Genomic DNA, 14,100 nt, shown 5'->3' on the forward strand with positions numbered 1-14,100 from the left:
CAGGGACAGGATGAGGCTCAGTGGGGCCATGGCTGGGCTGGACCAGGCAGAGCTACCYCAGGGCCCCGAAACAGGAGCTGTCTGAAGGAGCAAAAATACCCTCCTTTGTCCTCAGATCTAGAACAGCTCATGTAGCTATGCTGGCTTGTAAGGGGAGCAAAGTTCCAGCAGACCCTGCAGGAGATATTGTAGCTGTGCAGATTGCACTGCTTGCCTCACTCAGTTTCCCTTTCTTACATTTTATTTTATTTTATTTTGTTTTATTTTATTTTATTTTATTTTATTTTATTTTATTTTATTTTATTTTATTATTTTATTTTATTTTATTTTATTTTATTTTTACTCCTATTTCAACAAGAACAAATATCAGTGACCCAATACAGATCTCATCACTCCCCTGAACATCCTAGGGGTCACTAGGGATGGGCGACTTGTCCTATAGGAGCTTGCAAAGTTGAGCCTGGGCAGAGAAAAGACTCAGATAAAACACCCACACAGCCCTAATAGTTATCTAGTTCTCTCTTTAAAGTTATAGGATTTTGTTTTAAATTTTTTAAGTCTGGAGGGGTAAAATGCAGAAGAAAAAAGAAAATATGAAAATAAAGTCCACTTCCAAGACTGGAAGGGAAAGATTGCAACAGGCATTTGGAGAGAGACTGGAAAAACTCATAAGTAAAACTCTACTTGAAATATTAGAGCTGCTTTGTCTGAGAAGATTGGCATAGAGAATGGAAATAAAATCAAAATGAAAGCCTTTGTACATRTCTTATTATTTCATATATTTTGCTGCAAGACTTCAGAAATGAAATAGCCCAAAGAAAATATGTTGGTAGAGTATTTCATACAGTTTAACAGCAACAGAAAGAATCTGAATGATTCAAAAAKCTTATATAACTGTTTTGTTTTATTCATTTACATAAATCACATTTACCGTAGGTGTTTTATTCAAAATAAAGTTTTGGGAAAATAAATTGAACAGATGAACCTAGGCAAACCTGGTGATTTTTTCATGAGTAGTGTTTGATGATAAAAGCATAAAAGCATAATGTGGTATCATTTCACCAAGGCACAATATGGATCATCCATATGGAGCAGAAGTTGATAACACTGCAAAGAAGCAAAAATAAACAGAACAGATGTACTTGTAAAATCRAGTCTGCACCCACCCTGAGTACCTGTTTCTTTGTGTAGAAACTTCTTCTGCAAGTTTTGTTGGATGACGCTGTCCCACAGTGTTGCTGGAACAGGAAATCGCTCACGGATGCTGCGCTGGGTTTTTGGCTTTATGGTCTGATCGTTGTGGAGAGCAGAGCTCCCCCAGCCCCAGTGTGGGCAGCTTGGCTCCTCGTGGTGCTAACCAGGATGACAAGGGAATTTCTTTTATTTTCCATCATTCCTCTGCAGCCTTCTTGTGAAAGTACAACCTGTGACAGATTCAAACCTCCTCAGAGCTCAAGTACTGCATTTTTTGAGTAGAAACCTGTCTCTCAAAATACATGGTGTGGAGTCATGAGGACACTGCTGGGGTACAAGAAGCTCAGCTGCTTAGACTTGGTCTGGGTTTTTGGAAATACCCTAAGTTTTCATAATTTTGCTTTTTATATCAAAGAGAAAATTAAACAGTTTCCATTCACTTGTGGCAAGGTCACCTGTTTCTTCATCTCAGCAAATACAACAGCAATTACTTATACAACACAACTCCAGCCTTCACATCACTGTGTGTCTCCCATGCACCAAAGCAGACAGAGCAGTTCTGTTGAGCTCTCCATGTGCTGAGTAAGGATAACCAAAGAATCTGGGCAGGGTTCTGTTTTGGCCTGGTTGGGTCTTATCATGAGTCAATATTGGCTTTGTAGTTGTGGAGTCCAATCACCAATGCCTCCAAGCTGACATTGAAGTTTATTCCTCCACTATTTATCGGCAGCATCACCAATAGCTGTTTACTCTTCTATATCCTTTGCTTAACTAAAGACTTGAAAATGTCCTGTTCCACTCTCTTTTTTTACAGGCCCATATTGCTGCTCCTTTAAATGTTAATGTATTTATAAGCATGCTGTGCCATTAAAGCATACACCACAGTACTTGAAATAAAGTGACTGCAAGTTCTGTTGTATGTTTATAAATGCATCAGAAAGTACTTAAAATTATATGAAAAGCTTTCAGTTGTTGTTTTCTTCTTTTTTAATGCCCATCTCCCTTATTCCATCAGTAAGACAAGACAGATGTGAATCAGCAGCTCGGCAATTTGATGGAATGAGCACTTATGAACCAGAATTTTAAAAAGTGGGCACACAGGAATAGGCTCTTCATGACCTAGCAAGGCAGATCATGTGGTCAACATCTGGGAGATACCATACATGGRCTCTGATTTAATAAAGTAGTCACCCATCTGCTGCTTTCTCAGAGTGAGGAGAATAAATAGCATGCCACATCCCACACACTCCAGCTGTCCCCAGCATCCAGTGCTCTGCAGTTCTTCTAAAAATAAAAAAGAAACTTTACTGTGTTTCAACAAAGATTGTTAGTCAAAAAACAGAGGGAGACAGTGTGCAATAAGGAGAGTTGTTTATGAGTGCCTGTAAGCACTTTTAAGTGGAGAAAAAAGTTTTCTTTTGTTTACAAGCTCAATAGGAGGGAATGGGCTGCTGCAGCAAAGAGAGCCAACAGAGCACTGGGTTGCATCAACAAGGGCATCTCCAGCAGAGATAAATTTGTTATCTCACTCTACTCAATGCTTGTCAGACCACAGCTGGAACACTGTGTTCAGTTTTGTTCAGTTTTGGTGCTTGTGATTCAAAATAAGTTTGTGGACAGGCTGGAAAGGGTCCAGAGGAGGATCACAGATATGATCGAGGGAATGGGAAGGATGACATATGAGGAAAGGCTGAGAAAATTGGGTTTGTTCAGCCTTGAGCAAAGAAGGCTTAGGGGGGAAATTACCACCAGGTTTCAATATTTAAATGATGGCTATAAAGAAGATGGAGATTCCCTTTTTCCAAAGAGTCACAAGGAAAAGACAAAGGATAATGGATACAAGTTAATTCTGTGGAGATTCCGACTGGATGCAAGAGGAAAATTTTTCATAATGCAAACCATCAATCATTGGAACAATCTCCGCAGGGAAGTGGTGTATTCCCCAAAATGGGACACTCAAGATTCAGCTGGACAGGGTGTAGGGCAGTCTTGCCTAGACCATGCTTTTGCCAAAAAAAGATTGGACCAGATGATCCTTGTGTCTTCCAGCCTGGTATTCTATGATTCTGTGATTTTATGATCCATTTAAGATCGTCTTCTCTTCAAGCACTGTCATACAGCTGGCCAACATTTACATCACATGCCATTCTGTCTTTTTCACAAAGTATTCTAGTTATTTCTCCCATATTCTGGTGCTGGTAAGTTGATATGCAGTGGTATCACTAGAAATTAATCACTGAGTTCACAATTAATTGGTTGCAGCTCAGTAACRAATGCTTTGCAGCTTCACTCACCACAAATCTCCTAGCATCAATCAGTRAAGCAGTACTCTAACTGTGCTGTAGCAGTGTGTGCAAGTTATTGCAGAATGTTAGAGGTGGACCCTTCATTCACTTAGAGAGGAGAATGGTCTGAGGCAGTAGGTCTATCTGTTTCCACGGTGGAAAACTGCAGACAGACCATTAGAAAGAATCCAGGCTGGGGAGTTCAATAAAAGTGTTAGGTACAGTGGACAAACAATAATTTCCCACTCCAACTCAGGAGGGTGCAGACTTAATTTATTTCTTTTTACTCAACMTTAAGATCCTTGAAAGTCTAGCATGTAGCAGAAAGCATTCCGTCTGGAGCAAGTCAGAAGATCAAGCAAGGTACATATTTTTATGAGATCTAGTTTCAAATTGTTTACTGATTGAACTGATTGATATCAGAAAACCAATTAAATAACAACAAATATATTTCTAAAGTGACCTTGGAATCTGCATTGCTTTCAGAGTGAGTACCATAAAGCTGAGATTACCATCTTCCTGGCRTGTCTTGGTGAGTGCAGCAGAACCTCTTGCTTTTCAAGGTGTATCCACTCTGCAGTCAAGCACAYAGTCACAGCACACAGAAATATGCCTGTACTGACTCCAGTTTGCTTAGCTCAGAGGTGAAAAGCCTAAAAACCAGTACAGGCTAGCCCCTGACATCCCTGATAGCCTCGTGCTGCAGGCTCTGAAGATTGTTCTATTGTGTTTTCAGTATTACTGGTGTCAGAAGGAGTTTGAATGAAATATGTTTTCTAATAGTGTGGATGTAACCAGAACAACTTCCTTATTTTCTCCTTTACTGAAATGTGCTCATAGATATGAATATGAAACCCTGTTTCCATACCTTTTCTTTTTTTTTTTTTTCAATCTGAATCATACAAAGTGCAAAATGGTGCCAGCTGACTATAACACACCTCTGTACCAGTTTAGACCTGGAAACAACCTAATTATGATAGCATGGTGCTGTCAGGAACTGGTGAGCCTCCCTGATGCCTCACTAAACACACCTTCACCAAGTCTGGACTCACTGTACAAATTCTTTGGGGCTACATGGAGAGAGAAAATGAAAAATGTCACATGATGCAGGAGGGGAAAGGCAGACAAAACCACAATTCAGTGATCACAAGGATGTCTAAACTGTATCATTCCTTCAGGRGCTTGGTACAAAAATTTCTCCAGCAAATCCTCCTGTAATTTTCCACATATCTATTTTTATATTGTATCCAATAATGTGTGTGCTTTACATTAGATCAGCATTAACTCAGACCAGTTTTTCCAGGAAGCAAAGTGTGTAACACAGTTTTGTCATCTAACTGCATGTCTCATCAGTTTGGCTGCTGTAAAAACTTCCTGAGAGATGACAAGGACTCTCACTGCCTCACACCACTGCATAACTGCAATTCAGACTCCAATACACTCAGGATGGAGAGAACTCAGACGCAATGGCCTTTTATTTCCCAGATAAATACTTTAACTACTAGTCTATACATGATAAGTAGGTAGTGTCTCCAAAATAAAATATCACATGAAGTTGGTAACAATCCTTATGCCTATACCCTTTGCTGCTTTACTAGGGATGGAGTTCAGATTCCCAACTGTTTTTATCTACATCCCCCTGAAGTATTGCTTGGATATTTCTCCTTTATTTCCTAGAAGACATGATCTGGACAAATGTAAGCAATTAAACTTAAACACAATAGGCAGACTCGAGCTAAAGATAAGGGTACATATTAAATTCAGTGTAAACACAAAAAGTAGACATCCTGGAGTGCTACATGGACTTAAATGAGAAACTAAATCTAAAACAGGTGGAATTGTAAAAATCTGTCCCCAGACTCACACTCTAGAGTTATGATGATGTAATGGAAAATAGAATGGCATTACCCAAGACAACATGTAATTCCATGAAAGTATTTTGCTCTGGTGGAAGCAAAACAACTAAACTTCTGACAGATGTTTAGAGGATTCTCAGCCTAGTACAAACAAGTTATTATTGACATAGTCTAAATGTACTCATATGCCACCCTTGAAGAGTGAACACCCTCGCTAGAATTAACAATGTGTTACTCTGAAGCACAAGCACCAGGATGATTAAGAGGCCCAACCTATTCCAAGTCTTATTCACCTTTTAGTCTTTCTTACCAGGTCATTTATTTGCTCCAGTTCTATTTAACATCAGAYATATAAAAAAGTATTATCTGAACTTTGTACATTCCCTGTCTTCAAGGATTTCTTCTTGCAGCAAAGATATTTGCCATCTGGTGAACCTCCATACGCACAAAATTATAATTAAATTGCCCCTGGTCCCTTGCATTCTGTTTGTCAGAATGTTCTCTGAAACAGCCATGGAGTGTGTTATAAAATTGGATTTTATTAAAGCAATTGGTTTTGTGTAGGGTTTTTTTTTTTTTTTTGCTTTCTACACTTCTGCTAAAGAAGTGACACTATGAACAACATTCCGGCCTGTTTTTAAGTTCACAAGACGTAAATGTTACACTTGTATAAAATTCTTTTGCAGTCATTCCATTAATCCAGGTTCCATAAATCTTCTKACTAATTCCCTGTTTTGAACCTTAGCCCAGTACAAATTCCTTGCAGAGATCCCTAGAAGGGCATTACACCTCTGAAAGAACATTTTTGRATGTAATTTTCTGCCTTGATGAAAACCTGAAACTTCTTGATGAATTATCAGTACATAATTTTGTGCAACACTGAAATGTAAAGTAGATTATATAATGATACCTGATGCATAGAGCAGTCTTGGCTATGAAAGAGAAAGAAGAATTCTCAGCAAATGATTTATTCAATTACAAGGCCCTCCACTTCTGCTCAGAGAGTACAAATAAGTAGAGAAGTATATTGATTTCCCATTGTCTTTTTTTACTTTGGAGACTGATTGTGATCAGCATGAGATAACTATTTTTTACTTAATGTTTGAAATCTGACTCATGCTGGCTTTATCAGAAAAATCATAAAGTATTGTTTCTCCCCTCCCTGAATGAATGCTGCTCTTATAGCCTAGAGGGCATTATAATGAAACCATTTTTCTTTCTTCCAGGCAAGTAAATATAACAGCTAAGATATTTTAGATTAATTTTATGCATTTTTCTTTGTAATGCAGAGCTCTCTTGTTGTGAGTTTGAGCTGCCTATTGTTCTGAACTATACTGCACTTCTGCATCATTGGTAAGTCTAGAGAGGGAAGACAGGGAAAAGAAGGCGGATCCTACCATTTTTCTCATATTACCTCAAAGTACTTGTGCCAGTGTAGTCTTTGTTGTAGTATTTGCTATTAGACCTTGTTTTATTGCACCTRTGTCACGGCTGTGATAAGAAGGAAGAACTTTATTCCTCTGATTTGGTYAAACATCACTTCCTCATAAAATGGAATCACTGCCTTTATGGAATATTGCCACGGACAGAAGACAAGTAGTTTCAGCAGCAAATGGAGACATTCTCCTGCCATGAACACTTCTGCACCCCGGGTTTTGCAAGGGACTGGCCTTAACATCGATATCAATATAGTTTCCTCACTACAACCCAAAAGATACTCTTAGATGAAAGCCCCACAAATAAAAAAGCCAATTTTCTGACCATGGTGGTGTCCATCACACAAAAGGATGTGCTACATGTCATCTGTACACCAGGACTGCTCCTGAGTGAGTGAATGGACCCTGTCTTTGCTGAGCATACAGTGTGGCCTTTGCCAAGGTCATATTCCTGGTTCTGCACTAAAAAAAAGCTTTTCCTCRTATTTCCCCTTGCAGGCCCAGAAGGCATCCCTGGGACCAACTTCCTCTTCATTTTTTGTTGTCACATTATTTGTTGTCACTTTTTTCCCATTTACTTGTAGTAAATGCAATCAGCGCTGCCATCCTGGGCCTCCTGCTCCTCATCCTGTGCTGAACAGACCATGAGCTTGACCATCTCACTCTGTTCAAATAACATCCTTCAATGTCTGTAATGACATTGCTTTAACCTACTCATGGTTAGGGTTCCATGGCATTGAAAACATGGAAGTTTGTCAAGATGTGTGGTTTACATCATGTAACCTTTAACATTTATTATTAACAGTAAAGGATTTTCCAGGSACTCTCCAGCACAGACTTTTCTGCCTAAAGGCCCTCAGATGCTGTGAAGAACAGATTCTCAAAACCCTTCTCTGTTCTGCAGAATTGGCAAGAGCAAAAGCAACGGCACACCCATAGCTGGAATAATTTCCCTTATTCCAMGGCAGACTAAAGAAATACAGAGCTTTGTATTCACAGACTTTGCCTCTTGTTCTAAAAAATGACAAACAAAAGCTGTCCTTGCTCTATTTTTCTCACTGCCATTAATGCACCCACCACAGTGATACTGGTTTAGTTACTAGGAATTAGCAATACATTTCAGGCACATTTCAAAAACTAGGAAAAAGAGCTTCACATACACTGAACTTTTGCATGAATATCCTACACTTCAGTTGCCTCRATACAGTAGAGGTTTATTGACTTACTGCAAGCTACATTTGAATGATTGCTTCATATATTATGATATGCAACATTACATCCTGTTTCTTTTCTATTTCTATAGCCSAAAGACTTATTGGAATCGGTGTGTCTCAGGCTCATAAAAAATACATGACTTTATAAAAAGATTATTATATAAAAATCCACCAACCTTGAGAAACTGCAGAGGTGGGGGATTTTTGTGCTGGAATTCATTTTAGTTTGCTAACATTATCCCTATGTATCTTCAGTTTGAAAGTACAATCTGGCAATTTATAATAAAGAGCCATGAAACAGCTTTCCAGAAAGGAATTTAAAAAAAAAAAAAAAATTAAAACTCCCAGAAATCTGGATGCCTGATTGCAAGTGAGAGTAATATACTTCAGAGCTGGTGGAAAAAGAATTCAAATAATAATCTCTGGTATGTAAGAACTCTGCTACTTAGTCAGTAAAAGATGGGTAATCTTCTCCCCAGAGCTTTGCAATATGAACAGAAAATAACCAAAGTAAAATGTTTTACATGATGCTATTGTGTGTGATTATTGAGAAAGCCAGAGAGGCAGATGAGAAGCAGCCCTCCAAAAGGGAAATATTGTCACTAAAAGAGAGCTGTCAGACTACTGAGATGGATGTTTTTTTTCCCAGCAGATGATTGGTAGGGAACTGAAGAAATGGAGGGCAGAGGTAGGGTTTAGGCCAGAGTTAGAATCAGAATCAGTATAAAGACAAAACACCATTGCACTACAATGTAAGATCCCCATCCCAAAATATTCATATTTGATATTTTAACCTAAAATTATTCAGCTAAGGAAAAAAAGATGTCCTTGTTTTACAAGTATATATAAGTGCACCTATTCAGTGCAGGTGTCAGATTTAGAAGCTAGTAACAACCTGAAATAGCTACCTGAGAATCAGCATTCCGAAATACAGTCTCTGCAATAAATTAAAATATTTCCAAGGTTTTGTTTTAAATGCAAAGCTCCCATTTTGTAAGGGACTACACAGTTTAAAAAAAAGTAATTTCTTAAGCTCATATTCTTTGTCAAAACCCGTATAATGTTCTGAACTTGTTCTAGTGAAATGWAAAAGCTGGATCTGTACAATTAGGTGTTAGTAGAGGAGGTTGAAGCTGTCAGATTAAGAAATGGATCACTGCCAAATTTCTTGCGTTTAAGATTTTTCAAGAGCTGCTATAAAGTTTGAAGGRAGTATGGGTTGTATTCAATCTTGTATTTCTCTAAAATAATGGACTTATCAAGGTGAAGCTGTGGTACAACAATGCCTTACCGTGTCTCCAACAGCCATTCTCCCTGTTTGTGTTACTGCCCCAGTCTGTCGGGTCAGCACCTTGTGAAAATCACTTTTCAGACTCAAACTCAAAATAACTCTGACTAATTAAACAGTGTATAAAATAGACTTTTTATAGAACAGTGTGATTGAATGGAGGTGAGTTCAGGTGCACACACTGTAACGTTCAAAAGTTCAGGTGCACACAGTACCCCTCAAAAGAACCTTATGAGGTTCRAAACAAATACGAGCTAAAGATATGTGACCATATCCCATACTGCTTACTGTCTGGAGTAGACACACACAAAGTCCATCTTGTTCAAACTGGGCTACTGTGTAGTAAAATCAACTACTCAGAAAAAACATTAAGAACCATAACTTTGGGCCTGTGATACACTTAGTAAGAAAGATCACAGGTGCTTCCAGCCACCTGTTATTATATTTGTCTAATGCTTAAAGAWACCTATTTCAAAGACAGGAGACCAGAGCACAGATTGGAGGTGCAGGAATTGCTTCTGCTTTAGTTCTTTGCTCCTCATCCATCAAARTGAGGAATTTTAATCTGAACACCTTGAAACTGTAGAATGAAGAAAAGTGCCTAGATGTGCTACATGGACAGTAGCAGAATTGTAGAGGCCTTTACTGGTGTTGTAATATTAAAAAGCTGTTAGCTTTTTGGCATGTAAGAAATTTGGCACAAYATGTGAGTTCAATCTATTTGATTGAAAGGCAATATTCAAAAAGGCAGGTRAGTCCATTAGAGACTTCACTCACACTGCTCAAAATGTCAGTATTTTAACAACATTTTAAATTCAACTGAGAAAGTGAATGAAAATCAGTGAGTCATTTCTCATTAAAAATGTATTAAAAAGCCATCAAAGAAGTTTAGTAACAGGTTGTCGTGGCTTAACCTCAGCTGGCAATTAAACCCCACATGGCCTCTCAGTCACTCCCCAGCACTGGGATTGGGAAGAGAATCAGAAGGGTAAAAAGTAGAAAACCTGTGGGTTGAGATAAAAAGACAGTTCAGTAGGGAAACGAAAGCCACATAGAGAAGCAAATCAAAACAAGGGATGAAATCACTGCTTCCCAAGGGTAGACAGTGTTCATCCATCTCCAGGGGACAAGGGCCTCATCACATGTAATGGTGACTTGGGAAGATAAACACCATCACTCCAAATGTCCTCTCCTTCCTCCTTCTTATTCCCATTTTACGTACTGAGCATGATGTCACATGGGATATCCCTCTGRTCCCTTTGGGTCACMTGTCCCGGCTGTGTCTCYTCCCAGTGTCCCATGCACTCCCAACTTCCTCACCAGAGTAGAGTACAAAACCARAACTGGCCTTGGATYTGTGCAAGTCCTGCTCAGCAATAACAAAAACWTCATGTTATTGTGAACYCTSTGCTCAGYACAAATCTAAAACACAGCCCYATCCCAACCACTGTGAAGACAATTCTACCCCCATCAAATCCAGCACGCAGGCATTTCATAGTGAGCATCTTGTGTTATACAGGACCCAAATACTTCCCCAAAACTAAATTAAGCAAAGCTTAAGACCCTAAAAAATCTTAGAAAATAGATTTGTGGTCTTAATAGGAGAAAATTTTTATTCCATAAATTGCTCACATGTATCCAGTCGCTTATATAGGTTAAACAGCAGAGCAAGCAAAATATTCAAACAGTAAAACAATTCAGTTCAACWCCAATTGCACAAATTTGGTGTCTGTCAAGAAGACATCATTTCCTTGCCAAAAAAGCTGAACTTGCAGTCTAACTATTCCTCTCGGGGTTGGTATATAATGAAGTACAAACTCCTCTGGGAGCTGGTTTTGCTGCTGGAATTCAAACTAGAACAAGCAGACGCTACGGCGAGATAAGGAATACTCCTGCAATGCTCCACAGCTGCATTGTGTGTCTGCAGCGTGCAATGTGAAATAGTCTTTGGCCTCCCAAGCACAGGCAATGAGCCAACAAAGCTCTTGCATGTATCTTTGTGCCTCTGCTGTCTAAAGAAGCGGTGATGTGCTTTGTCGAAGAAAAGRATCTGTGAGGCTATGGAACCGATTATGGGGAGCTGCAGGTTAGGAGCAGACAGGAAAGCGTGTTACTGTCATTCAGCTGTGTGGTCCTGAAAATAGAAAGTACACACAAAYGGATTAGAAATTTCAGCACATGGTGCTGAAAACCTCTGAACCTGGGCCTTATTCTTGTCCATATTTAGCAATGCTTTTGAAAGCTCAAAGTCTGCTTTTTGTTCATACAGCAACAACTGTAAAGGAAGATACCTCACTTTTCCAGCTCAGGAAAGCAAATGTTATGAGACCTGCAGCAGCAAATGTAAGCCTTAATCACTGATGTATTTTGAAAAAAAAAAAAAAAAAGAGTTGTTGCTTTCCTTTATGTTCCTGAATTTTAGTAAAGATTGATTAGAATTTCACTTATGTTATTTACATGATTTCCACTTCTCTAATATCAAATCTTTTGCAATATTTTAGGGCAATGAGGGAGTTTTGCAGAGAACTCAATTTCAGATTGTTTCATAGCCAGACCTAACAGTATGTGACATTGATATACAGTAGACTTATCTAAAGATATCAGACTCGTTTATGTGAAAGAATGTATGGATTAAACACCTAAATGTTTCCAATAACAAAATCAACTTTCTAAAAAAATCTTTTGAGTGGCCTTCATCTTGGAACCAGCATTGTGGAGGTGGATTAGGGAAGCCTATTTGTACCAATAACGTAATTTATGTACTGAGTACTAGCTCATAAGTTATAAGCAAAACCTAGTTTTACCTACATTGTAATTTTCATAATTTTAGTAGTAATTTATAAGATGCTGAGTATTACTCCTGGGCTTCCACAAAACAAAATAAAAAAAAGAATAAGAAATCACAGGAAGAGTTAGGTATTTAAAGGAATGTAGGAACATAACTGCATTAAACAATAGTACCTTACCAGTGAGACAGCAGTAATGCACTTCAAGTATAATCATGTTTCTATCACAAGTCAGGGTCTTCAGAAATGTATTTTCTAAGGTAAAAAATGTACTAGGTAATATTCCATTACAAGTAAAAACAGAAWTTTTTTTTGTTCTCTTTACAACAAAATCTTACCACTCTGTAATTGTAGTCTAATAATGGACATCCTAATATTTACTCCTTTTTAAAAAACTTATTATTTTGCAAAGTATATAGAGAAGATAATGAGCCAAGTTTTTACTAAGTGGCACAGAGGAGTTTAAGTCAGTCAGTTTTGGAATGAATTAAGTGATGGAGAATGTAAATAATASTGATTTTAAAGAGAAATCAGGACAATCAGAACTGCATGAAGAACAAAGAGATAGGGAATATCCTAAATGCAAAATGTAAGAAAGGATGAATGTACAAAAGTGTAGGTAAATCTTAAAAAAAAAGAAAAGTTGCAAAGAGGATCTAGGAGGCCTTGTTTTTAAAGTTCATTCTGAAGCAACTCATAATTACCAGCCCTTTTAAGGAAAAAAGTTGAGGACTAGCATTAAAAATCAGGTGTTTTCCAAACCACTCAGGCAGGCATCCCTATAAAACAAAAGAACCAAATGTATTTTTTAGTGGTATCTTCAACTGAGAAATGACCGAAAGAGAAAACTAGAAAATGAAAATCCAAATGATTTTTTTAAGACATATAGCAGATTCAAAACAATACTGAAATATAAGGACATGAGAACATTGGATTACAAATTATATAGAGGCTGGTAGAGAGCATTGCTACTAAAGTTTGTCTTTGTTCAGCTCTGTATCTGAGAAGGCAGCATGGCAGGCATGAAAAGTTTTTGTGAGGGAAAATCCTTAAGTGATTCAAATTCATCTGATTAGTGCACCTAAATTTTGACTAAACCCTATGTGTCTTAAGTATTTCCTGAAGCATTTGCTTAATTTCTCCATGGAAAGAATTACTCACTTTTAAAGACCTTCAGTAATAGAACCTGAGTGCTCAAGCTAAAACATCTAAATTAGAAAATAAGTGTTCTTTACAGAAGCTTTAGATTTGCCAAATTATTTCTATTGACTAGAAAAAAAAAAGTATTGACCAAATATAAGATAAAATGCTTTATGAGGCTTGTACATAAATTTTGAGCTTGTACATAAATCAAACAGAGTAGGATTTCACTTTATATTTAGGTTACACTTGTTAGAGTAGGTGTTATTAGACTTCTTAAACCTATTTACATGCCCAGTTGAGACAGAATTACACCCAAGACAAAATGTTTGACCATAAGCAAGTGATGGAAGAGGGAGATCCAGTATAATCCAAAACAAGAACAGTATTTAATATTGAATCTTTTGCAATATTTTAGGGGGATGAGGGAGTTTTGCAGTCAGAGAACTCAATTTCAGATTGTTTCACAGCCAGACCTAACATGTGACATTGATATACAATAGAGTTACCTAAAGATATCAGAGTTATTTCTGCTGATAAGAGGAGTAGAAGAGTCACCTCAGTCCCTGTAGTTGTCACTTTTGCTGGTCAGGTTTTTTTTTCTATGGAAATTTTTATTAGTGGAGTCCAAATACAGCCTTAAAACAAGCACATTGAAAGGCAAATAAACAGCAAATGAAGGCTATGTATTGGCATTTTCACCAAGTATTTGGTAGCAATTATTTTCAGGAGATACCAACTTTTAGCATTTTGCCATGTGTATTCAAAGATATATGTAACTCACGACAGTGATTTTATCAAAGAAATTGGGCTGTCAAGGTATGTTGGTTTCTCAGTAAGTTCACCTTGCTAAGTTTCCAAGCAGAATTTGTAATGAGACCTAAGCAGGGGGAAATTAGTT

The sequence above is a fragment of the Malurus melanocephalus genome, unplaced genomic scaffold (assembly GCF_030028575.1).
Source record: "Malurus melanocephalus ecotype Western Australia unplaced genomic scaffold, MMel_1.1 scaffold_6, whole genome shotgun sequence".
NCBI classification, from domain to species: Eukaryota; Metazoa; Chordata; class Aves; order Passeriformes; family Maluridae; genus Malurus; species Malurus melanocephalus.